The following is a 27734-nucleotide window of genomic DNA, read 5'->3' on the forward strand; positions in this document are numbered from 1 at the left end:
GAGGACAAGAATAAAGGAGGTAAGGGGCTTCCCTGGTGGCACAGCGGTTAAGAATCTGCCAGCCAATGCAGGGGACATGGGTTCAAGCCCTGGTCCAGGAAGATCCCACATGCCACGGCACAACTAAGCCCGTGCGCCACAACTACTGAGCCTGCGCTCTAGAGTCCATGAGCTACAACTACCGAGCCCACGTGCTGCAACTACTGAAGTCTGTGCACCTAGAGCCTGTGCTCCACAACAAGAGAAGCCAGCACAATGAGAAGCCCGTGCACTTCAAGGAAGAGTAGCCCCCGCTCGCTGGAACTAGAGAAAGCCCATGTGCAGCAACAAAAACCCAACGCAGCCAAAAATAATAAAATAAATAAATTTAAAAAAAAATAAAGGAGGTAAGATGTGAAAATTTTGCGTGATACACGATGTAACCCTTTAATGTGCTCACAGATCTCCAATAAAGTCATCTTTTTTTTTTAACAAAAGGAGTAGTGAAAACAGGTGAAGGGGGTGATTTCTGTGTACAGAGTGAGCATGCATGAATTCAGGAACCAGAACAGAGTGAATAGAACAGAATTTTATGGACAATTTTGCCGATTTGAATGAATGGAGATGACACCAAATACATGTTATGCTCCAAGGGCCAATAGGAGTCTGGATGACATCTAAGATACTCAAAGAGAGGGGAAAGAAAACAAACAAACAGACAAAAGAAACTCCAATGTTTTCAGTTTGAGGTAGCTGTCACTCCCGGATGACATTCCTTTCCTACTTCCATTGAAAAATAATGATTCGTTTATTTCTTTTTCATAGACAAGTTGATCTATAAAAGCCTCTCAACTGATAATTATCTGCTTTCCTCAACTCTCTCTAAAGCATCTCCTTCAGGACTCCCTTCTTCTGTGGAGTTTGTCGTTGACTCTGCAGGTGAATTAGCTGGCACAGGGGGCAAAGAGGCCACTGTGGGGAGTGGATTTCTGTGGTCAGCCCTTTGGCTGCTTATGAATTGTATAATCTTTAACTTTTCCAAGCTCCCGTTTCTTTATTGGCAACAACATTTCATAAGACTGTATTAAAATGTTTTTGAAAATTTGTATCCGCCAGATGTTTTAAAAAAACATTTACAAAAACCAGAACATAATGTAGCTAGTTTTAGTAGAGAAGAAAGTTATTAAAGATGGTTTACAGAATCTTTGGAAAGGCCAGAAAATCAGACATGGCGGCCTCATAGCCAAGAAAAATATTGAATTCACTCCCGGCTTGGGCGAGGGCCCAGCAGTCCATGCTACGAGGCTGAGCAAAGGATACTTACTGCTATGAACCCTGTTCCTCTCGCCTCTGTGCCCTGACACACCATGAGCGCCGGGGATGGGGCGGCCTGTGCAGTCTCCTTCTCTCTTTGCTCTCTTCCAAACCCAGTCTTGTTTGGAGGAGTCTGATTAGCCTAACCTAGGCTCCATGACTGAGGCTGAGAAACTCAGCCCTGGTCTTGACCACAAGACTCACAAAGAGGGAAAGTCCATACATTTAAGGAGGTTTTTTTATGGCTGGTGACCACAAAACATGACAGACCTACTACAATCCGAAAATGTATGGTACCTGGGACTTAATGATAGCTCAAGAAATGTATTTACTATTGTTACCACAGGTATTATGAAAAGAAAATGAGATAAATTAGGTTACTCTTGATAAGTACGCCTATATCCTTTCATTAGCTCTTTCACACTTTTTAAGCACACATCAGGTACAAAATATTTTAAAGAGTACAAACACAACCATGTGTACATTGCAAGACAGCACACTGAGTGTGTTAGATGTCTTGTGTTTTTCCCTCAATCTTCACTTTCTGTTCTCCTCCACCCTTCTCTGGAGACTAAGACTTTGACTGAAGGTAGCAGCTTCCTTAACCTGACTTCTGGTGGAGTTTTCCAGTGGGAACCCTCAGCAGGACATCAGAGGGAAGAAGGGGAGTAAAGACAGATATTTATTCCCCAGGCCCTTTTCTTGCAGGGTGCAGGGATCACTTTGGGTTGGTTGCATCCCTCGATCCAAAGGCACATAATGTTTACAATATTGTCAATGAGAGGTGACAGTAAGTAGTGGGAAAGAAGAACAAACTCCATGTTTGTTTTATTTTTAAAATTTTATTGGAGTACAGTTGATTTACAATGTTGTGTTTGTTTCCAGTGTACAGCAAAATGATTCAGTTATACCTATACATATATTCATTCTTTTTCAGATTCTTTTCTCATACAGGGTATCACAGAATATTGAGTAGCGTTCCCTGTGCTATACAGTAGGTCCTTGGTTATCCATCTTATCTATAGTAGTGTGTGTAAGTTAATCCCAAGCTTCTGATTTATCCCTCCCCCCACATTCCCCCTTTGGTAACCATAAGTTTGTGTTTGATATCTGTAAGTCTGTTTCTGTTTTGTAAATTAGTTCATTTGTATCATTTTTAAAATTAGATTTCACATATGAGTGATGTCATATGTTATTTGTCTTTCTCTGACTTCACTTAGTATGATAATCTTTAGGTCTGTCCATGTTGCTGCAAATGGTATGATTTCCTTCTTTTTATGGCTGAGTAATATTCCATTGTATATAGGTACCACATCGTCTTTATCCATTCATCTGTTGATGGACCTTTAAACAACCTAAATGTTCATGTTGTTTAAAGTGCTACTTGTATCTGTAACAGAAATGTATGTTTATGTTCTTTAGCTTGGTTTCTCCATTTTTTGCTGGAGTCTTCAGAGGATGATCAGTTTATGAAGCTTTCTCCGTCTTGGGGTTCAGCTCCCCTGGGGTTCTTTAGCTTGAGGATGGTAACAATGCTCCTGGTAACTAGCTCTGTGGTACTGCACTATGTTTTGTAGTTTCCCTAAATCCAGACCACATCCTTGAAAGTAATCCCTTAATTAAATTCTCCCCAAATATACAGTTTGACTGTGCCATCTCTTTCCTACCTAGACTCTGACTAATACCATTGTTGAAAGATACTGTAGATATATATAGCAACATTTGTTTAGAATTTTTTAAAAAAATTGTGTTTCCTACATCTTTTAAAATGTTAGTTTAATTTAAAATGTGCACACATTGAAGGATAGTGTTTCCAGTAGAAGTTATGGGAAGGTGAGCTTTCACTTCTAATAATTAATTTGGTGAAGATTTATTTGGTTTCTTTGCTATTCCAGGCCCTGAGCAAAAATTTCAAATAGTACAGTGAATGAGACCTGTGTTCATATCTAAGTCTTAAAGAGATAAGATCTCAGGAAACTGGAATTTAGTTTTTACAACACTTTCAAGTATGTAATAGCTATTGAAATAGAAATAATGACTAGAATTATTTATGTGGTCATAATAAATAATTGATAATAGGAAGAAAAAAATGTACAAACACTGTCTAGATTGTCTAGTTTCTTTTGATGGTTATGTTGAATTCTATAAAGTAAGTTTGCAGGCATATTTACAAAATTATAATTTTTGAAATATAAGAATATCCAGGAGGAACCATCCAATTTTCTTTGGGCAACTCAGTTTTCCTGAGAGTAAAGCAGAGGTTAATTTGTATGTGAGTTAAAATCCCAAGAGTGCATAAAGATCCCTCAGTTAAAAATGGATTCTCTTGCCAGTTGTTCTCACACACACACACACACACACACACACACTGAATAACTTTTACAATTTTTACTGTATTTCCTACTAGTGCTATTACTTTTGGTTTCATACATATAAAGATATGTATCTTGAAAACTCCTCCTGTCTTGTTGTGAGATGAGGGTACAGTAAAGGAATGTATAAATGTTTGCATCGAAAGCATCATTTTATGCAATTATCAATCAGGTATCACGTAATAGTGATGAAGCGTTTTTTTTAATTTTTTAAAAAATTTTTATTGGAGTATAGTTGATTTACAATGTTGTGTTAGTTTCTGCTGCACAGCAAGGTGATTCAGTTATACGTATACATATATCCTCTCTTTTTTAGATTCTTTTCCCATATAGGTCATTACAGAGTATTGAGTAGAGTTCTCTGTGCTATACAGTAGGTCCTTATTAGTTATCTATTTTATATATAGTAGTGTGTATATGTTGATCTGATGAAGAGTTTTAAAATCCTTCTTAATTACTCCTATTTGTATCACCCAGATGTCAGTGTAATAGGCATTTTATGAAATATTTTCATACCCTGTACTTTTTTTGTTGTTGCCTCCGAGGCTCCCCACCCACTTTGTCAATGGCAGTTGTCCTCTCAGAAGGAGGGCGGGTACCAGCTGGAACAAAGAGGGCATTGATCAGCTTTGAGTTCCAAAGCCAACTTAAAAAAAAATTCCAGCAAGAGGGTTGAGCCTTTTAGAGACTGAAAAGGGTTTTCTAGAATGCCAAAAAGAAAAAAAGAGAGAGAGAGAGAAAGAAAACAAGAAAGAAAGAAGAACAAGAGAAGGGAAAAAAATCCCTACTGGTCACATATCAAAAGCAAAGACAGAGGGTTTTGTCTATCAACCCCAAGCAGATGGAAAGGAAGGGGAGAAAATGGAGAGCCTCCTGGTCAGAGAGGCAGATGCCGAGAGGGACCAGGGTCAGGAAAGAAGGTGTCCTCTCTTACCCCTGAGGCTAAACCCTGGGGCATGTTGAAAGTAAGTATAGCTGGGCGTGGCGCTTGAAGGCTGATAGACAAAATAAAACAGAGAAACTGTGCAGAATTCTGGTGTAGTGGGACTTGCTCTTCCCTTCCCTGGGCACTGCCTAAGACTAAAGACCACCTTAGACAAGTTCTTGGCCCAACGTGGCACATTCTAGGCCTGTGCTACTCAAAGTGTGGTCCTGAGAAGGTGCTGGCCTCCAGTCCACACTGAGATCAGTTCTGAAATGGGGAGTAAGCATTTAGAAACTTTTATACCAATTTGATAGACTAGTGTTATGGACTGAATGTTTGTGTCCCCCCAAATTCATAGGTTGAAATCCCATCCCCCAATGTGATGGCATTAGGAGGTGGGGCCTTTGGGAGGTGATTAGGATGAGACAGGTCATGAGGGTGGAGAGCTCATGAGTGGGGTTAGTGCCCTTGGGAAGAGTCAGGAGAGAGCTTGCTTCCACTCTGCTTTCCTCTGTGTGAAGATAACATGAGACACTGGAGGTCTGCATCCTGGAAGGGGTCTTTCACCAGAACTGACCCTCCTGGTGCCCTAATCTTGGACTTCTAGTCTCCAGAAATGTGAGAAATAAATATCTGGTGTTTATAAGCCACATAATCTATAATATTTTTCTTTTAGGAGCCCAGATGGACTAAGACAACTGATTTTATACCTCTTGACTCAAATAATTATTTTTAAAAACTGGGGCTTGTATTGTGTGCCTTTTTACTATTTTATTTGTCTAATAAGTGATTTTTATTGTACTTTACAAAACTATGGGTCTGCTGTGGATTGGGGGCAGGGGTGGGAATCCACTATAGTTCGAGGAGTGAGAATCCACTATAGTTTGAGGAGTGATGTCCTGAAGGAAACGTTACAAGTGGCTGAGCAAGGGGTGAGATAGAGGCCTGGAGGTCAGACTCCTCACTCTCCTCCAACTCCTTCCACATGCATGGGCCATGGGAGAAACCCAGAAGTAAGTGTGCTGGGTCAGGAGGAGACATAGAAAGTCCCTGGAATGAGAATCCATGAGCTGGCAATGTGAACAAGAACAGACTCCACTGCACAGGCTGCAGGATAGATGGCTTAAACCAGAGCAGGAGGAAGGGCGTGGCTGACACTCAGGTGGGTCCACAAAGCCAGGGAGAGGCAACCAGTATGAGAACAACTCATGGAACCAGTATGAGAACCACTCATGATTCCACCAGACCCGGACATCAGTACCATGGGCCCATAGGACATCCCATGACTGGCAGACATTACTGTAGAAGTCAATGAGGACCACAAGTCATCCATTCCCAGGATCTCTGGGGGTGGTCTCAAAGTGTCTTCTGTCCCAGTAACTCATGGCCTTGAAAATCCCCCATACATTCAGAACCCATCCTGGGAATGAGGGTAGAGAACAAAAGGACCGAGGATTTACTCTAAAATGACTGCCCCAAAGAGATTATATACTGTCATTCAACAGTCATGTTTTCTCTCAGTACCCAGCAGTGCGATAGCTTGGGAGCAAAATTAAGTTAGATGTAGAAAATAAACTACATTTCTTTCACACCTGACTGGTAGTGCGTAAATTGGCCCTGCCATATGCCCAATAAATTGTGACAATAAAAGTCATGCCTGGCATATAGTACACTCTTAATAAAGGCTTACTGAAATATTAAAGGGAACTTTAAAAAATGTCACATTTCAAAAATAGACACATAAGCAGAATGAGGATGCACAGGACCTGCAAATCTACTCCACACTTGGTGGCTCAAGCACTTCAGTTCCATTGCCCAATATTTTAGATGAAATAAATGAATCAGGTAAGAGAGTCATGACCATGTTGATTGACAATCAAGCCCGGAGTAAATGGTCAGATAGGAAGTTTTCCAAATCACAGGAATCTGCCTTGGGAAAAGGAAGTCAAATTTAATCCACTTTTGAGGAGTCACTGAGCTTCTCAAAAGGATGGGATACAATAGACGGGGTTGGGGTGGGGTGCTTGCCCCTGAACTCCACACAGAGACTTCATCTTAACAATCCCAAGCTCTGTCTAGGACATTGCCTGTGCCTTTTGGGGACATCTGGTAGGTAATGATCACTAGTCATTCTTTCAATAAACATTATAGCATCCTAGTAACTGTGCCAAGTGCTGGGCATTTCAAGATAATTAAAGATAATTTACAGATTCAAAGAGATTCTTCCCACTCTTAAGGAGATTGCATTGCAGTGGGAGAAGCACGAGGGTAAACAAAGACACAATGGAATTGGTGCCATTAACAAGAGTGAAGGGAGCTTTAGAAGAACAGAAGAAGGGAAACATCTATTTCTAGGCCTAGTCGGTAAAGGGTTTTGTAAGGAGGCAGTGATCTTCTGGACTGAGGGTTGTGTCATGCAGTGTGCACCAAGCATGGCTGGGAGAATCGGGCAGGAACTGAAGCCAAGAGAGGAGAAAAGCTAGGTCTAAGTTTACCAAGGCAATAGGGTTGATACGCTTAAGCGACTTGAGATGGTTCCGTGACTAGAGCCAAGAGCCTCTGTGATGATGTGTGAAGAGTAGGAACGGGAAAATTCTGCAGGATCATACTGAGTGCCATAGACAGGTTTGAAGGCAGAATAACCTGACTGGATTTTTATTTTTGATGAATATTATTCTAGAAGTTACATGGCAGGTAGAGTGGGAAAAGACTGAAGATAAAAGAACGTAAGACTAGCTTACATAAGACCTAATGACAGATGCTAGCCTGGATCTTTGGTTTGTCCAAATCAGACTCACTCAGATCTTTTTCAAAAAAAAAGGAGGATGTCTTAATAAGCAAACTGAACACAGAAACCATCAAGACAGGCTAATCTGATGCCTGTGACATGGGTTCAATCTCATTGAAAGTTTCTCCTTCTCTCTGTGATTATACACTCTCCCTCTCCATGGAACAGCCCATTCTTCCCATTTTCTTTATTCCAATTTCTAGAAGATGTTTTGCATATTAGTCTTTTCCCTACAAGGATGATCTTTATTGAACTTTCTTTTAATTTGGATTCTTCATAGTCCTGGATCTCAAAGCATAGACAAATGAGATTTAGGCTTCATCCTACAGCACCAGAATGCCATACCTACTTGGGCGCTACTATTTTATTTAGTGCAGATTTACTCACAATATCTATTTGGTTTTTTTAAATAGCGGTCTCCTTTCCCTGTCTGTGAAGCCTCATCAGGAAAGTAGTTTTCACTGCCAAGATGGTTTCTCTTATTATACTCTTTTTAATGATCCAGAGAAGGGTGTGTCTTCCAGCCCAAATGGGGAGCCTAGTTTGGAGCAGTTCAGTAGGACACAAAGATAGAGAAGCATTCAAATATTCCTATCTTCTGTATCATTTGTAAACCTTTTTCACACGGACCATTGGTGGTCTGGCTTTTCACTGTTACTGGCTGGGTCTCAGCTGATCCCAGCAACCTTTGGAACCACAGAAGTTTGCTCAGGGTAGAAGTCTGGCTGGAGATAGTTGACTTAGGAGTCATTGACTATAGATGGCAGATCCCAACCTAATGTTTGGTAGGCACTGTCCCCAAGGTTCCTCAGTCTTCCACAACCCCGCAACCAAGTTCACATTTCCTCCAAAGATCTGATGCCTGCAAGCCTACTTCAGCCCTCTGTCTGTGTTGGTCACAACCTACCACAGAGCTCCACATGTGCCTGAAGAGGTGAAACCATTTGCCTCTGCTTCCCCTTCATCCCCTTCCTTTCTCATCTCAAGCTTGGAATGAATTTGGCTATATCTTCTCAGACAATGTTTTGTACCCCTTGGTTAAGCAAATGTAAAATGCATCTCTACGTATTCTCATGAAGCTCTTCCCCATACTCCTGAGACAACTCCTATAATAGTTTTGATAGTATTTTTATTTCCCACACTCGGATTTAGCACATCACTGGATCTAATGCTGTGTTTGAATCCTTATGACTGGCCTGTACCTCATTCCACTCTTGGGGGAAGCAGATGAATGCAGAGGTATAATTCAAACGGACCCAGGAGTCGGGAAATCCAGATTGCGTTGGCTCCTCTCAGATGGTTCCAATTGCTAGTGTGACAGTCTTTGCCAAGCAGGGCATTAATTTTAACCATAGAAACCTGGCAAGTCAGACAATTCAGCTTGACGTTGCAATTCAGCAGTGGGTACTATTAGTTTTGGATCTGATTTTAAGTGGTCTCAGAATACCGGTTACACATAGAAAGGGTTACCTGAAGCCAAGTCATGTGGTGGCCCTGTGTTTCTTTATCTGCTTTCAACCAGGCAACCTTGGACCAGAGCATGTGCTTTCCCAATGCAACAGTCTAATCGTATGAGAGGCGGTCGTCCAGCTCTGGGATTCTTGAATTTCATTTCTCTTTTTTTTTTCATTTTTTCTTTCTTATTTCTTTATCAAAAATCAGAGCATGTACATTGTTGGGGGAAAATACAGGTAACTTGAAAGATCTTAAAAGCCTCTTATATTTCCATCATCCAAAAGTAACCACCTTTAACAACTTGGTGCCTATCCTAGAAAGGGCAGTACAAGGAGAAAGATACAGAGAGAGGAAGAATTTCACCTGCATTTCCCATTTCCTTGGAATTTCTCCAAAGCAAAAGCACCAAGCCTTGCTTTGGCCAGGACAGAATCCACTTTACCTTCGCCACACATGGATTGCTTGCTCCTCCATCCTGGAACAGGTTGTCCAGTCTTCCACAGCCCTACCAACAGATCCGCACCCCCTGTAAGGGACTGTGACTGCAAGGATACTCCTGACCCCTCTATTTGTGGTGTTAGTTACTTTCTTTTGGTTGCAAGGCAGAGAAACTATTTCCTTAATAAAAGAGACTAATTACCTTAATACAAATGAGTGCTCATTGACGTGTTCTTGTGTGCCAGATTTGCAATCGTCAATCTGTCTATGATACAGCATCTCTAAGGACCAACATCTCCCTCTGTTCTTCTGACACAAAATTCTTGGCTTCACTCGGCAATGTCTGCTCTGCCCTCCTCTTTCTATTGATAGGTCAGTTCCTCCCAGGGTCCACATTCCAAATTATGGCAGGAACTAATCTGCTAGATGCTGCTGCCTCTTTTTGAACAGAATGTTCTGAGTTAAGTGACCTCATTAATCACCTGCTAGACTCTTGGCACAGGTGTGTCTGCTCTGGTCCATTTACTGGCAGCCCTTGTTCAAAATAGGGGCTAATACTTCTTTCATAAAAGAGGCAAGGTGGGAAAAGTCTGTGTGGGCGTGGCAGGCAGCATGACTCGCATGTTCGGTAATGAAACTGCCAACAAAAGAAGTGGCAGAAGGTAGGAAGGGATTTAACTGAAAGCTATTTAGGAGATGGGAATGACAGAATAGAACTTAATGACTGATTTAAACACTTAGATTTCTGGTTTACATGAATAGGTTAGATGGGGTTCTATTAAGACACCAAGAGGTAGTTGATCTTGGCATTTATTTCTCGGTATATTTAGTCTGAAGAACGCATGGCAGTATCTGGGAGATGATATACCTTTGCAAATACTAACGCAAATCTAGAGCTGAGGGTAAGATCTGGCTGGAGATAATTGACTTGGGAGTCATTGTTCATAGGTTGCAGATTTCAATCTATTGCTCAAGAACCTCTGCTCTCTCCACCCTGGAATAAGACCAGATGCAAAAAGATGGTGTAAAAATAAGATATGGAAGCAATCTAAGTGTCCATCAACAGATGGATGGATAAAGAAGATATGGGGGCTTCCCTGGTGGCACAGTGGTTGAGAGTCCATCTGCCGATGCAGGGGACATGGGTTCGTGCCCCGGTCCGGGAAGATCCCACATGCCGCGGAGCGGCTGGGCCCGTGAGCCATGGCTGCTGAGCCTGCGCGTCCGGAGCCTGTGCTCCACAATGGGAGAGGCCACAACAGTGAGAGGCCCGCGTACCGCCAAAAAAAAAAAAAAATGAAGATATGGTATAATCAATGGAATACTACTCAGCCATAAAAAAGAATGAGGTTTTGCCATTTGCAGCAATATGGATGGACTTGGAGGGCATTGTGCTAAATGAAATAAGTCAGACAGAAAAAGACAAATACTGTATGATATCACTTATATGTAGAATCTAAAAAATACAACAAACTAGTGAATATAACAAAGAAAGAAGCAGACTCACAGATATAGAGAACAAACTAGTGGTTACCAGGGGGGAGAGGGAAGGGAGGAGGAACAATATAGGTGTAGGGGAGTAAGAGGTACAAACTATTAGGTATAAAATAAGCTACAAGGATATATTGTATGACACGGGGAATATAGCCAATATTTTATAGTAACTATAAATGGAGTGTAACCTTTAAAATTGTGAATCACTATATTGTATACCTGTAACTTATATAATGTTGTACAGCAACTATACTTCAATTTAAAGAAAAGTACTTAGCCATTGTTAGACTGAAATAAATCCTCTGATTCATTAGGATTCATTGAGATTCTATAATGTGCTGTTTTAAACAATACTGCAATTAACATTAAAAAAAAAGACGGTGGCAAAATGAATTTTGGATGGAACACTACTTCTTTTTAGAGAGATTTTTCCCTCCTCAGATTTACAAATTAATAGCACCAATAGTAAAAATCAAGCCTCAATTCCCCAACAAAAAGTTTTTTAATAAGACCTTTATGATTCACTGCGATTCCTGTTAGGATCCAAGCAACCTGGTTATTAGGATAAGGTAATTAAAGGTAATGCTGATAAACAGCAGCTGCCATTGAGATGTATGATGGTGAAAAACAGGAAGTGTTATGATTCTATGCAATGTGAGAATCTGTATTCAGCTTGGTGGAGTATAAGCAGGAAGTGACTCTCCTTGGCAAAGATTTAAAATGCCCTTCTCCTACCCACAGGACACAGGACATTAATTATGGCAGAGAAACTCCGACCCAGCACTCAGGTTACAGGGGCAGAGAGCTGCAGTATCACCCAGCCATTCCCACTGAACAAAATACGAGGCAGTTGCCAATTTTAAAACAGCTTTATCAATATTCAGTCCCTGAAGACTCTACTTTGAACAGCACATAGGTGGAGCCTCAGAAGAAGCAAAGCTTGAATGACTGGATGCAGAAAGACGTTCAAAAGAAGACATGGAGACAACATGGACGTTGTTTCTGAGAAGCTTAGGGAAGAAACTCCGGAAGAGCATGGAGATATTATGGGAAGTATATTATATGAAATCTTGCAGTGCTCCCATCATCTCTCCTGTAGAATGGGCTTTGAAGTGATACAGCTCTAGTTTTATTATTTACTATATGTATGACTTTGGGCAAGTTTTAAAACTTCATCCAGACAATAGCAGTGTTGCTTGGTGTCACTGTAAAAACCAAGAAAATGTATGCAAAGTGCCTGGCACATGGAGAACATTGAAATGATAGCTATCATTTTAAAAACACTTTGTTAGTAAATATAAAAATACCTGTAAGAACTCTTCTTGGTTTTCTTATAAGTGATTATAAAATCATTCTTCTCAATTCATTTCCCCTTGAGTCTGAAAGTCTGTCAACCACAAAATCCTTCCCACTAAAATTATTTAGATTTTTAGAAATCTCACCCTACCATTTGTGGTGAATTCTCTGTAGTTTTGAGGAGTAAATTGAATGACTTCCATTCTTCTCTAAATCTTAAGCAATTTTCAGATTTAAAAACATGTTGAAGATCTTATTTTGTGTATGAGGCTGGCTATTACTTGGATGATTCAGAAACCCAGGTTTCTGTGTGGCATCTGGAGGAACTTCAGGAATTTGTGGTTGGGTGGATGATTACACCACCATTGCTGCATGTTTGGGATATCTGGGCTACTTTGGTCTCTGTAGCATCTTGCTAGCAACTTCTTTAAAGTTTATTACTGCTATTGCAAACTTCAGGAATCTCTCCAGCCCTTTGACTGTTGGGCTTTTTACAAAGCCAGAGCCAGTCTAAAATAAATCACTGGGCATATGCTGATGACAGAAAATGACCATCGAGTTATCTTCCCATTTATCCTTTATTGTTATATTTACAAAGGGAACTTCCCTTGACCTTGACATAGCTGTCCTATATTTTTTGGTCCTTGGTTATATTTCGCTGTGTAAATATTCTATAAAGTTGTTTCCCTAGTGGCCATCTACACTAGCTAGAGGGTAAATTCCTGAGGGGCATAGACGGACAGCAAATTTACTCAGAGTGGAATGAATACAGTAAATACAGTTTGTCAAATTAAGCCAGTGTAGTAAATTCATAATTAAGACAACCAGCAGATTTTACTGCATCAGAAAATGTTGTCAGATGAAGTTCTTTATGAACAAATATGGTGTGAAATGAAAAGTAACTCTTTCAGACAACTGGAATGTTTATGTCTGAGATTTACTAGGCTTTGGGGGAAGGTGACATGTAGACCGAGGTCTTCGAGAGGTCCAGTCAGTCATGTGGGCTCTAAGTTGTGAGACCTTCTTTCTACCCAAGTGTACTGAGTAAAGAAAAAAATTACCTAAAAAATTATGTTGACTGGCTCTGACTCAGCAAACATGTTCTTGGACCTGTGCAAACACACAAAGCTTTGCTAACCATATATGATTAAGGATTAACTTCCTTTGACCTGCCCATGTAACTTTCCTGACCCTCACGTGGACAGAGAGAAAGGCCTTGGTTCTCTCTCTATATCATTTATAGCAGAACTGAACAGAATTGAAACAATTCTAGAGACTGAAACTCTGGTCTCAGAACATGAGGACACGCTTAGCTGCATTTGAAGCTTACACTAAGGATGAAGGGCCATGGTGGTTGTAAAAGGATGAGTCTTTCCTCCAGACTGTAGGGATTTTAATATTACAGTAGTGGGAAAGAGCTGTCAAATGTGAACTCTGTTCCCAGAAATTAATGGCTTCCAAATGTGGTAGATCAGGCTTTTAGTTATCTCATAGGTAGTGTCTCATAAGAGATGACACAAGATACAGGTTTGTTCATAGGACATCTGAATGAAATAGTCATACTGAAGAGATCATTTTCTCTCTTTCTTTTCTTCCTATTCTTGGTTATGATCTAGTTCATTACCCAGATCTTCAAGTTTATATAATGGTAGCCAACCATGATACAACCTAAGAATATAGTTGTCAAGAAAGAAGGTCTCACCTGTTTTCATTCCCCATTAGAGGCCACTTCCTATTTTAGAATACATTAAAAAATTGACAATGGATGCTTTACACAACATATTTTATAAACTATAATAATTATGTTTTAAATGTTTTCAGAAGGAGTGTTGGCTTTGCACTACTCTGGTTATCTTGGTTATAAAAACATTGACTTTACTTAGAGGTTATGAACTTTCAAATATTTTAAAATGGTATCAAACAATTGACTTATTCAGTTTCAAACAATTACCACAGGCTTTCATTCCCCACGTTCCAGGCAACCACTTTTGAGTGGCCCATTTATTTCTGGCTACTCTGGTATTTTCCTTCTCTATTCTCCACTTCTCTTTGTGTTTGCATTCACCCACAGGAAACTGAGTAATCTATACACATGCTCTCTTCCCTTCATCCACCGATCCAAGGGATAGGAGCTGCATTGCTAATTTTCTAACAAGGAAAATATAAAGTGTTGATGCTAGAATGAGAATGAAAGAGTCTGTGGTAAGTGGTAGTTTAAGCTATACTTTGTTTTTTTTGGGAGACAGCAGGCTCCCCATGCATAGGATTACAGAAAACAAAACAAAGTACAACACAGCACATTGGTCATTCATTTAACCCTGTGCATTAGAACAAAACCCAGAACAGTTAAGAATCTAAAGCCAGTCTTCAAGAGTTTCTAAACATTTTGTATCTGCCTCTTTGTCAATAATAATATAACGAACTAATGAACTTTTGTTCTTTGCAAACCTTATATGTCATACACAGCACACAGTATGGGACAGGGAAGTACAATGGTCCTCGTTCCTCAGGACAGGTCATGCAGGAAATGCTAGAAAGAGGTTTCCATGCATCCTCAAATCAAGAGACAGCCTGTTTACTTTTCAAACCACTAGGGCATATGCTTATTTAACTTTTCTTTTCTTATCTTATAAGAATCTCTTAATTCAAAGTCAATCACTTTGCCATCTGAGCCTATGGTGAAAAGTAGAAAATAAAATTCCTGCTATGCGGCTCTGTTGTCCTCCAAGAGATTAAGTGAATTATAAGTATGTTTGTCAGAGGTATTTACAGATCTTGACTCCGCATTGAATTAGACATTCTTTTTTTTTACAATTTTATTGAGATACAATTGACATATAACATTAAATTAGTCTAAGGTATACAGCATAATGATTTGATATATGTATATATTACAAAATGATTACCCCAATAAGTTTAGTTAACATTCATTACTTCATATAGTTACACTTTTTTCTTGTGATGAGAACTTTCAAGATTGTCTCTCTTAGCCACTTTCCAATATACAGTATAGTATCATTAACTATAGTCACCGTGCTGTAAATTATGCCCCCAGAACTTATTTATCTCATAACTGGAAGTTTGTACTTTTGACCTTTCACCCACTTTCGCCATCCCCAAACCCCCAAATCGGATTTCTTTTTGCCTTAAGCTCAATGAACAAAAAACACAGGATAAAGAATTTATAGAATAAAGAAAAAGAAAAAGAAATAAATGCAGCTATTAGTTAAGTTCAAAGAAGTTAATTCTCTTTTGACATTATGAATGTTCAAATTCAAGACCCTCATTGTTTAGGTCAAGAGGTATGACACATTGAAAAAAATATGTATATATTTCAATATAGTATATATATATATTTTTCACAGTAATAATGTGATCCTACAAGTTTCGGTTAGTAGAATCAAATACATTAAAGAGATTGTCCCTTTGCTGTAAAATCTGTCCAAAGTATATCGTTGAAATCTCAAGAGAGAATTGGCTCTAAAACCTTGTAACATAATCTTGCAAACAGATCATTCAGAGTGCTGCAATATGGTGCTTCAAGGATTTGAACTCTTGGTGGCCAATCTATCACCAATCATGTGTAATTAGCAAAGAAAGAAAAATAAAGCACTACAAAATTGAATGTATATTTTAAAAAATGATGCATATTTTGTCTGAGAAGTTTTCTAATGTTAATATTTTTGGTAGTGATATTATAACAGTAAGGAGATTATATATCATTTTGTTGAAAGGCAGAGTCCCTAAATTCAAATAGTAATCTTTCAAACGTCTACTTTCTTATCAAAATGGGTTGTCAGAAAATCTTTTGGATTCATAATTCTCAATGTAATGGAAAAGGCCCGTTATAATCCAGGGAAAGGGTCATATAAAAAAAAGTGTATGAATCACTTCCTTAAGAAAGAGAGAAGGGGCAGAGTTTAATTTTACCTTGGGAAGGAGAATTGTGGGCAAACTCTAGCTTTGTTATCTTTGCAGTGGCCTAAGTGCTGTGGAAGAAAGAAAGATGAAAAATTTCCCAAGTATTTCATGAAAATGCACTAAATACTGATAAGAGATCCTATCTCAATTTAATTAAATACAATCTTGAGTGACACAACAGCACACCAGGCTTTGTGGCAGTGTGGACGTATAAAAAGAGGCTCAACACTTAAGGAACTTACAATCTTATCACACACACAAACATATTAAAAATATGTTCCACAGCCAAGGATAATGACACAAACCCCATTTGTATTCAATAGAAACTGGATTCTGCTCTTTACAATGTTCAAGTTATTCTCTGTGAATTGCAGTGAGAGCCACTTAATTTCCTTCCTGTGATATCTGAATCTCCTAGGCTAACTCTGAGGGCCAAACATTCAGTCCTCTTTATTTTTTCCAACTAAAAAGCTGTCATTTTAATTGGAAAATATTTAATATCTACTATAAGCTTCTGAGCACTGAGATTGATTTTTAACCTTTTCTGACTCCTATTGGATACCCTGCATATTGGCTAGTGCACAAAATACTCAGTAAACTTCTGTAAGAGAAAATAAAGTTTACATAAAAAAATGAAGGAAAGAGAGAACATTTTAGTATCTTGAACACACACACACGCACACACACACACACACACACACACACACTCACACGCACATGCACTGCGGTGGTTAAATGTACAAGTTAAAAATTTGAGACCTGCGTTAAAAATCCCAGCTCTACCTCTTACTACCTGTGTGATCCTGGGCAAGTTACTTAACCTACATGGACCTTCGTTTCTTCATTTGCAAAATGGCAGATATACGAGTGAATATTTGATGAAATTTTGTATAGATTAGATTTAATAATGTAAAGTGCCCAGCATAAATTCTTGCACATAAATGCTCAATAATTATTAACTACATTATTATTTGCCACCCGCCTATGTTTAAAAAGATTTGAGGCAACTAACACTAAGCAACAGATATAATAAAACCAAGATAAAAAGATAAGGACCAAGCTGTAGTGTTGATATATTTTTTCCAATTCTTTGATTAAATAAGTGAAATTGATCTGTAGGTCTTAAAAACATGCCTCAAACCAGATAGTATTTTGTGGAAGAAGGTAGGTTTTTGCTGCATATGTAAGAATTGTGCTAAAATATATCCTTTACTAAATTACTTGGGGTGACAAAATTCTAAAATTGCGAATGAAAAAACTCAAAACATTAGTGCAATAAGTTTAGAAAGACTGCCTTCCCATTCTTAACTAATAGCTAAAGAATCTGAAAGTGGTTGATTTAGGTTTTTATCAAGTCACAGGAAACGACATTCTCTAGGAATCCAGACACATGGTTCTAAAACCTGCTGGTTTGGTATCTGACAACTTTTTAAAAGTTATTTTGGTGAATCAAGAAACTTCTTGAAAGGTGCTCAGCTCAGTAGAATTATGCACCCCTCTACCCAACTTCTTACCACCAAAACCTGTTCAAAGGTTCTAAAACCTTCTGTATTTTAAAATATACTTTAGAAGACTGGCCCATTAATCTCTGGGTTAGCTATGCTACAAAATAACATCAGCCATTTCTAGGTTAAAGTGTTTTTAACTGTGAGGCAATGCTATTTTCCCCATCTACATCTCTTCCAAGGTCATAAAATGTGGCAGGACAGATACCTTCCATGCAAGGTATGATCCAGCCATTTCCTGTGCGTTTTCCGTAGTATCTATAGCTTCAGTGCCTCTTTTTAGTTCCCCATTCTTTCTGGTTTATGCTTTAGTCACTACTCCAGACATGGGACCTGGTGATCTGGTTGGTTTTTTGAGCTCTTATAATAATCGTTATTTCTGTTGGGCTCCAAACCTGAAATCCAGTGTTCCCTTGGGATCCCACTATGTGTCCATGTTACCTTCAAGTCCTGGCTGTCTGCCGGCTCACAGGCCTGTGTAGCTTAATTTTTTTTTTTTTTTTTTTTTTTTTGCGGTATGCGGGCCTCTCACTGTCGTGGCCTCTCCCGTTGCGGGGCACAGGCTCCGGACACGCAGGCTCAGCGGCCATGGCTTGCGGGCCCAGGCGCTTCGCAGCATGTGGGATCTTCTCGGACCGGGGCACGGACCCGTGTCCCCTGCATCAGCAGGCGGACTCTCAACCACTGCGCCACCAGGGAAGCCCCTGTGTAGCTTATTTTGATCTGGCTTTTGCACTGCTCTCTAAGCACCAAAGTTGGGCCGGTAACCCTGCCCAGTGAAGGCTGGGAGGAGAGAGGTCACACCTTTTACATGGTCCTGTAGCCTGCACAGGGTCTGAGTTCCTACTGAGGTCTGTAAGCTCACAAGGCAACGAAGGGATGACAGCAGCCTTCCATCCAGGTTCATTATTGTGTTCCTTAGTTTATGAACGTCTTTGATATGCTCTGGAATTTTTGGACATCTTGGGCTGGTTCTTGTCTGAAATATGATTTAACTTATAATGCTGCCAGGCATCTCTGAACTTCTGTATTTAGCTCTGAGCCTAGTCGGTTCTCTCAGTCCAGTGTTTGGGTCATCAGCCAGTCCCCAAATTTTCTACAGGTCCTGACTTATCATGACTTTCGCTTCAATACTAAAATATGAAAATAGCCAACCATCATGTCAGTTGGAAGGAGTCAAGGAAGTGTTCTAAGAGGAGGAATCATTCATTCTGGGTGATTGTCTCCATTAGGGTTTGGGTTGGATAGGATATTGAAGTTGGTGAGGGCATTCCAAGTAGAAGAACCACATGAGGAGAGGCAGATAAATAGCTGTTTTTATAATTTTTTATTTTTGAAGGAAGTCAAGCAAAAACTGTTGGCCTATGGGCTTCAATTTGGGTTATGGAGTTTAAAAAATTTCATGGGACACTTGAATGTAAAAATAAAAAATTTCACAGTATTCATTTGAGGAAGATCCATTGAAAAATTTTAAGAGGGAAACATTTATTAATTGCCCAGGCATTTCATTAGTCCTAGAGAACAAAGAATAATAAGATGTTGTGATATTTGCTCTCAAGGAGCTAACATTCCACTAGGGGAGGCGGATACACAAATAAGTGATTTTTTTATATTCAGTTGAAGCTTTTTTATCTAATGCAATTTGGTCTAGAAATTGATTTATTAACCAAATAAAAATGTGCTTGTAGGAGGAAATTTTAAAGTGCCTTTTAATATTTTAATTTAAAAGATAAAATTGTACATTCACTGATCTTTTGATATGTCAAAGCCTTTTCTTTTCATGATTTTTCTTATATAAACCATATACATAATGCAAGGCATGTGGTTTAATGTTTGTATTTTTTAAAGTGGAATGAGAAACTAGACAAACATGCAAAGTAATGAGCACAGATCCTCCTGGGGTTGTATTAGTTTTGTAAATGAGTATTTGAGTTATCTTGCTAATACTTAATTCAACAGTATTATTTTTTAACAACTCAACTTTATCCAGTCTTTTAAAAGTATTCACGTATGTTATCACAAAACAACTCTCTTTTCATAGAGTATTTCATTAGTTCCAACATAAAATTTAATTACGTAATTAAAATAGCAAAGACGACTGGTTTGGAAGAAATGTTATCAAGTTTTTGGAAACATACAACCCAACTGGTAGGAACAGAAGTTCATGGTTATACTGGAGAACAGCTGAAAGCTGGGAGATTTTAGCATGCTTTGGACATCAGCCATTATATCTGACAAAGGAATGCACAATATCAATCATTTAGCTTAGGTATATTATTGGAGTTTCATTGAGAAAACTTCCTCATTACTAAAACCAAGGTATGCATGAGATGTTATGCGCACAGAGTCTCAGAACAATTGATATTAGATTACGTAAGGCTCAGGTCAGAACCTTGGGAGGCATCAACTATGGGATGAGAGAGAGACTTAAAAAACTAAGTGTAAACAACAACAAACTTAATGAAACGTGAAATTATAATAGCTTTAGTAGAATTGGTCTTGCTTAGTTAGGATGGGAGAGGAAATAGTGGGGAGTACAAGAGAACCCTGGAAAACTGAAATGGAGCTAGGAGAGGCAGAAATAAAGGGGGGATAGGGAGCCACTGAAAACAAATCTCTCTTATTCTACAGTTACTCCCAGGATCAATCCTTCTCCAAAATGCAGAACAATATAAAGAACTGAAGTAAAAATAAATATTTTAATTCAATGTTTTGGTAATAATCCTAAGTTATTTATTAACAAACATGGAAAGAAGAGAGAAGAAGGAGATTGGTTATAAGAACACGTTTTTCAAGAAAGTAATAAAATAAGAAAGTTTTTATAATTAAAATGAGGGTGGTACTAATAAAAATTGTATGTGTAAAATATAATTTTTATGTGTAGCACATAGTAGAAACTTTAGAAAACACTGAGATAGTAGAAAAAAATGCATACATATATCAGCAAATAAAAGCTAATAGTCACCTACAATTCTTCTACCCAGAGATAACCTATGTTAAATTTTGTTTCATATCTCTTTTTAATATTATGTACACACACACACACACACACATATATAAATGGGAGCATACTAAGGCTTTTTTTTCCATTTAACAATTTACTATGGCCATTTTTCAGGACAACATGAAAAATTTCTTTGTGGCATTGGCTATGATTGTGAGTACAATGCTGAATTTTAGTGTTGAGAGCAACTGTTCTGTTCTCATTTGTCATTTTAATATCATAGCAGTTGCTGTGGGTTTCTGGAAGCTATTTTGTTATGAGACTTCTTATTTATATCAGCAATGGGTACAGAATTTTATCAATTTTTTTTCAGCATCTATAGAACGGACCATTCATATTATCTCTTTTAACTGATTGATACAATGAAATACATGGATGGAATCACCGTCCCTTTCTTTCTTTCTTTCTTCCTTCTCTCCTTCTTTCCTTCCTTCCTTCTAAGTTAAATCATTTCTATTTGAAATATTGTTTTTATTTTCTCTGAGTAATAAACATATGTAGTTTAAACAGTCACATAACTTTACAAGACTGATATTGAAAAATAGTTCCCCAAGCCCCAAATTTCCTATTCCTGTGTTCTCTTTCACAAACTTTCTGGCTATTTCTTTTGGCATTTAATTTCTTGTATTTTATAGTGCTGTTTCTTTTTCTTTTTTTTTTTGCGTTAAGCGGGCCTCTCACTGTTGTGGCCTCTCCCGTTGCGGAGCACAGGCTCCGGACGCGCAGGCTCAGTGGCCATGGCTCACAGGCCTAGCCACTCCGCTGCATGTGGGATCTTCCTGGACCGGGGCACGAACCCGCGTCCCCCGCTGCGCCACCAGGGAAGCCCTGTAAATGTTTTAATATACTGTTATACTTGATTGCTTGTTTGACATAGACTGATAGTTTGGTTGAGAACAGAATTTTAGGTTTAATAAAATTTCTTTCAGAAATATGAAGGCATTGTTTCATCATCTTCTAGCTTCAAATGTGGTTGTAGTGTTGTCTGGTAATATTCTGATCGCAGAAACTTTTTTCAAAATTTATTTATAGTATTTTACTTATCTCTAGTCCTCTGGATGAAATTTCAGGGAGATGCACATTAAAATGGGTATTTTAAAATTTATTTTGTTGAGACTCATTTTGCAAACTCATATTCTAAAATTTTGGAAACATTTTCTTGAAATAATTTTTGATAATGTCTTTCTCTCTTATTCCCCCCTCCCCCCAGATATATTCTCTTTCTTGAACTCAAGTTATTGGGTATTTTATCTTCTAAACCATTTTTTAAATTACCTTATTTTTCTGCTCCAATATTTCGTATATTTGTCTTTTTATTATGTTTTCTGGGACCCACTTTATCTCCTTACACTTCTGTTGACTTTTTAATTTTAGCAACCTTATTTTTATTTTACAATAAAAATAAAATTGTTCTTTGATTATTCCTCTTTTGTATCTTGTAATTATTCCACGGATGCAATATCTTTCCTTAAAACTCTGAGGATAATAATTTTAGGACCTTTAATGTCTTTTTTTAATCCTATCATATCTTTGTTTCCTTTGAGTTCCTTTTTGTATGTTTGGGTCTCTGTTTATTATGAAATTAGATGCCTTCCTCAAATTTCAGAAAAGCTTTAAAACTTTATATTTAAGAAAGGCCTTGAACACATGTGTGTGGTTAGAACCTGCTGCCTGATGGGGCCAGCTCTTGGAGACCTGGCTATTTTGTTGCAGAACCCTCCCCTTCCCTCTACGGTCTCTTTTACACTCTTAAGTCCTTGTCATTCTCTCTTTTATGTATGTATGGATTTATACCTTAAAGAAAATCCATTTAATCTGCTTTCAGGGGGGTTGGGTACTTAAAAAATGCATTTGTTCCATTGGCCAAGTCTAACTGGAAGTAAATCAATTTAGTCAAACATATAAACCTTTTCCTTTATGGCTTCTGCCTTTGATGTGTGTGTGTGTGTGTGTGTGTGTGTGTGTGTGTGTGTGTGTGATGTTTAGATGCTCATTTATTTTACTTCATTTTTTACTAGATTATCACTGTATTATGAAAGAATATAACTCAGGAACAGCCAGATAAACTGTCCTTCCACAGTTTCCCCACTCTCAGTCAATCCATTAGCATGTCTTGCCAGTTTTCACTCCAAAATAGATCCCAATTCTTCCAAAACTTTCCATCTCCATGTCTTTGCCCAAGCCACCATCTTCTTTTGCCAGAATTACTGCTACAACCTCCTAAATGAACTCCTTGCTATGTATTTGGCCCACGTGAATCCAATAGTGTGAGTCAAACTATGTTTCTTACTCTTAACTGTTCAAAACTTTTCCTTGGCACCTAGAATGAAATCCAATTTCCTTCACAATGCCTAAAGGGCACCACATAACCCGGCCCCTGCCTGCTCTTTCACTGGTCACAAGTTAGATGTTCATTTATTTTATTTATTAAAAAAAATTTGTTTTAAACATATTTATTTTTGGCTGTGCTGGGTCTTCGTTGCTGCACGTGGGCTTTCTCTAGTTTTGGTGAGCAGGGGCTACTCTTCCTTGCGGTGTGTGGGCTTCTCTTGTTGCGGAGCACGGGCTCTAGGCACGCGAGCTTCAGTAGTTGTGGCTCGTGGGCTCTACAGTGTAGGCTCAGTAGTTGTGGCACACGGGCTTAGTTGCTCCACGGCATGTGGGATCTTCCCGGATCAGGGATCAAACCCGTGTTCCCTCCATTGGCAGGCAGGTTCTTAATCACTGCGCCACCAGGGAAGCCCTATTTATTTTAAATTATAAATTTAGAAACATCCATGACAATTTTTTTTTTTTCCCGATACGTGGGCCTCTCACTGTTGTGGCCTCTCCTGCTGCGGAGCACAGGCTCCGGACGCGCAGGCTCAGTGCCCATGGCTCACGGGCCCAGCTGTTCCGCGGCATGTGGGATCTTCCCGGACCGGGGCACAAACCCGTGTCCCCTGCATCGGCAGGCGGACTCTCAACCACTGCACCACCAGGGAAGCCCCATGACAATTTTTATTACGAACTTTGTGTATTACATTACACAGACATCTTTTAAGACTATTTTATCCATATATAGTGTGCTAAAAAGAGCATACCGTAGTTAAACCTTGCTTGTACTATGTATATAGAAATATGTTATTCAAATTTTCTCATACAACGAAATTCAGTCATGTATTTAAGATAATGTTGTACCTAAGCAAGTGATTACTAAAATATCACTAGAATGGAGGAACATAGTCTATGTACACAAAACAGTGTTAGTTTGGACTGAAATTAGAACAAAAAATAGCCAAACATGAACACCAGACTTTTTCGTGACACCAGATTCTACCATTAACATGACATTTGCAAAGGCTTTTTCATTTGGAAAATGAGATTAGTTAAAAAGAGATGATAAACTCTGTTCACATGGGATCGAGTTGAGGGCTGGGGCACAGTGGCACATAGAGAAAGAAGAAAGAGATATAGAGTTAACAATTATTTAACTTAGCTGAATCCATGTAAATACATGTTTCCCCTAACAGGATAAGTCCAAGAAAAGGAGTGGGGGCCACTGGTCATACAGATCATGGTGCGAAGGGCACCCCTGAGAACTGGGCAACAAGGTAGGCCTGACTGAGCCTCAGCAGATGCCCTAGACGGAGGACCAGGGTGGGTAGTAGTGCTTCTGCATTCTTCATTTATCTTGACTTTCTCAGAGGAGTGTACATCAAGAGACATAATGAAGGGAAAGCTGTAAAAATGGGTTATCAAACTCTTAAAATAGAGTGATCATGTAATTCTTGTTTCCGACTTCTGAAAATGAGAAGGGACACTATCAACAGTTAGTGCCCCCACACAGGGGCAATGGACTTAAACCAATCAGGACTGTTCCAGAAGCCAGATGTATGTTCACCCTAATTAAAATCCTCTGTAGCAAGAAGTCTTAACCAATCTTGACAGGAGGAAGAGTTTCAAAAATAAATATGATTGATTGACAATGAATTTACTTAGTACTTTCATCTCTGGAGTAGTTTTCTATGGAAATTTATGGCTTTATATTAATTATCTAGCTAGCAATCAGAATATTTGAAAAAAAATACCTTGACAATGATTTTATTTACCATATATATTTCTTCCATATTCCCTAGAAGAAAATGTTTAACAAATATCCAGGGATTTCTAAGAGAAAAACCCAAATCATAAATTTCTGGGAACTTATTTATTTTTCTTCTTGGTTATCAGAATATCAATGTTAGAAAATAGGTTTTGTAAGACAAACATTGCCCTACAAACACTACTGGTAGTATGACTGTTATAAAAGTGTAAAACACCTTTCATAAAATAAAGACAACTGAAAAGTTGTTAGTTGCTAACAAAAGGCCCAGGACATGTTACAAAAGGAACATGGATGATGCAGTAAGATCTCGTTTCTCCTTACAATGTATCCATATCCTCAATATTCTTTCCAGTGAAACAAACCAATACTCAGAATTCTAAAATGATTTGTTTAGAATTTTACCTAGTACATCATTTACAATGATATGCTGGAATGTATAAGCCCAACTCTCCAGGTATTTAGTATAAACATTCCAACTAGCTGCTCAAATTCCTTCCATGATTCGGGTTATGAGCTGACAATGATACATTCAGATTGGAATGAAGCTGTATGTTTCTATGGCAGGTTTCATAAGAGATAAACCTCCAAAAACTGTTACGAGGATTTACTTGGTGTAAAGTTGAGGGGTAAAACTGCAGGCCAGAAAATGGTGAGATTAGAATCCCCCAGCTGTTGGTGTTCCTCACCATAATGCAAAAAAATTAGAATTCTTTTTTGAGGCCATGGAGAGTGGTTAGGTCAGCCTCTATTTTTTGAGGTCATTTGTTATGAGAATGAATATGGTAAATATGTGGAAATCCTCTTGAGCAGAGAAAGTGGGAGAAAGCAATGAGGCAAATGGAAAGGGAGCTCTAAAAAATGAGAGTTTCTTGCTGAATGCAGTTTTGTTTTGATTGGACTTGTAACCTGGGAAACGCAGTGGTCTGGGAATATCAAAGGAAGATATGAGTCCTTCTTTGTAGGTGAAGGTGACACTAACTGCCCCCCCTCTGGGTTCACATGGTTTGAGTTGTTTTCCATTTTCTATAGTTTGTAACATCCACACAAATTCTCTTACCATGAGACAAAAGTAAGGACTTGAAAGCCTGCCTCCTTGGTTGATGGATAATGCGCAAAAGAGTCGTTTTGTTCTGTGTGCGGAGCTAACTGACCTACACAGGAAGCAAACTTCAGAGTAGGCTTTATTACCATCGTGGCCGACCCAAATGAGAGAACGAGGCTAGCTCTAAAACACCGTGCCGTTAGCTGCATCAATGTAATGTTTCTAGTAACGGTCTCAATAAATATGTGATACTCCTGAACAACTTTTGTTCTTTGTTTTTCTAAATGAAAATGATGGTGGTAAAAAGCAAATAAAACAAAATGTGAAAAATTTCCCTCGCATTCCACACCCCAGTAATAATTACATATATATATATATATATATATATATATATATGCCTTTTTCGACTTTTTCGACTTTTCTGGATATGTAAACTTATAACAAATAGAAATTTATAATTTTTAACCTATATTGAATCATATGAAAGCTGCTTCTCCATAGTATGCTTTTTTCTTTTTTTCTGACTTATTGTAATACTGAGATTATATTTCCACGTGAATACACAAAGATCTGTGAAATCTTAATGCAAATTATGAATGCATCATATTATATTTCAATAGTTCCCTATTAATGTACATTTCACTTGTTTCCATATTTTTGATAAAATAAGGAAACCAATAAAAATGTATATACATCTTGTAAATATATATTTTAATGTTTTTCCATTATTACTTTAAGATGAACTTCTAGGATTGGAGAATTATGGGTGAGTACATTTTACGTTAAAAATTTAAAAAAAATTCTTTACTCTTTGTCTATTAACTTTCTGAGATTGTCTTTATTTCAATTTATTATTGAATGATATTTCTGCTGTGGATAGAATTCAGATTAGTCCGTTGAAGGAAATACTCTACAGTCTTCTGAGTAAGATTGTTGTTCCTGGGAGATCAGTTCTCAGTCTAACTTGTTCTTTGAAGGTAATCTATCTATTTTCCTTGGCTGCTTTCAAGCATTCTCTCTTTGGTTTTCCACAAATGTGTTCCACTCAAATGTGTTCAAGTGTGGATTTCTTTTCTTTTTTAACTTGATTCTTAAATCCAACATGTTTCATCGGTTCTGGAAGTTTCTCAGTCATTATCTCTTAAATCTTGCTTTTGCTTCAACTTCCTCCTATTCTGGAACTTTCTCACTATAAGTTTTATATCTTTTTCTCCTGCGTTTTCCAACTTTTTGTCTCTCGATGCATTGTTCTGGTAATTTTTTGATGAAACTTCCAGGCTAACAAGTCTTTCTTTCATTATGTTTCAGTTGCTAGTGAACTCATGCTTTGTTATTAATTTTGATTATAGTGTAGAAAAATGGCTTAGTTCTCTGAATTCTCATATTCTAGATTTCTCTGGAAAGCAAGTCATTATACTATTACCTCTCCAATACTGTTTGTTAAAAGATTCTTTAAAATATTTTATCTCAGTTTTTCTCATTTGTGTAACCTGCTATCACTGAAAGCTTATACAACACATATAGTCATTAAAAAAAAATAACGTTATATTTTCTGTTTTTAGTGCTTCCTTTGATTTTATTTTTTCTTATTTGGTCTATGTGTTATTTTTCTTTTTAGTTTTCCTCCACCTTCTGGGTCACTTGGAAACTCTGCAGCTTGTAATGTAGTCTTTAATGTTACTTCTATAACACTAATTTACTTAAACCTAATTTCCTTGACATATAAACTTTACAGGACATCATTAATTCTCTAACATAAAAAAGAAGAAATTAGCACAATTATTCTTCCTTACACATTCCTAGTCCTCCATGTTTTTCTTATATATTTTTAGTTCTCATGGTTTGTAACACTTATATTCTATATTGTAACAGGTTATTAGGTCTCATTTATATGCCTTGGGTCTATTACTGGAGTCAATATTAGATTTGAAAAGAGGAAGTTTTGTTTTCAGCTTTGCTGAGGTCCAATTGATAAATAAAATTGTTAGACAAAGCATAAGCTGTGATGAATTGATATACGTATACATTGGTAAAGAATTTCCTCATCTAATTAGTACATCCATCACCTCACACATTTATTTCTTGTGTGAGAACACGTAAGTGCTACCTTCTTA

Source organism: Leucopleurus acutus (genome assembly GCF_964270905.1).
Source record: "Leucopleurus acutus genome assembly, chromosome: 18".
NCBI classification, from domain to species: domain Eukaryota; kingdom Metazoa; phylum Chordata; class Mammalia; order Artiodactyla; family Delphinidae; genus Leucopleurus; species Leucopleurus acutus.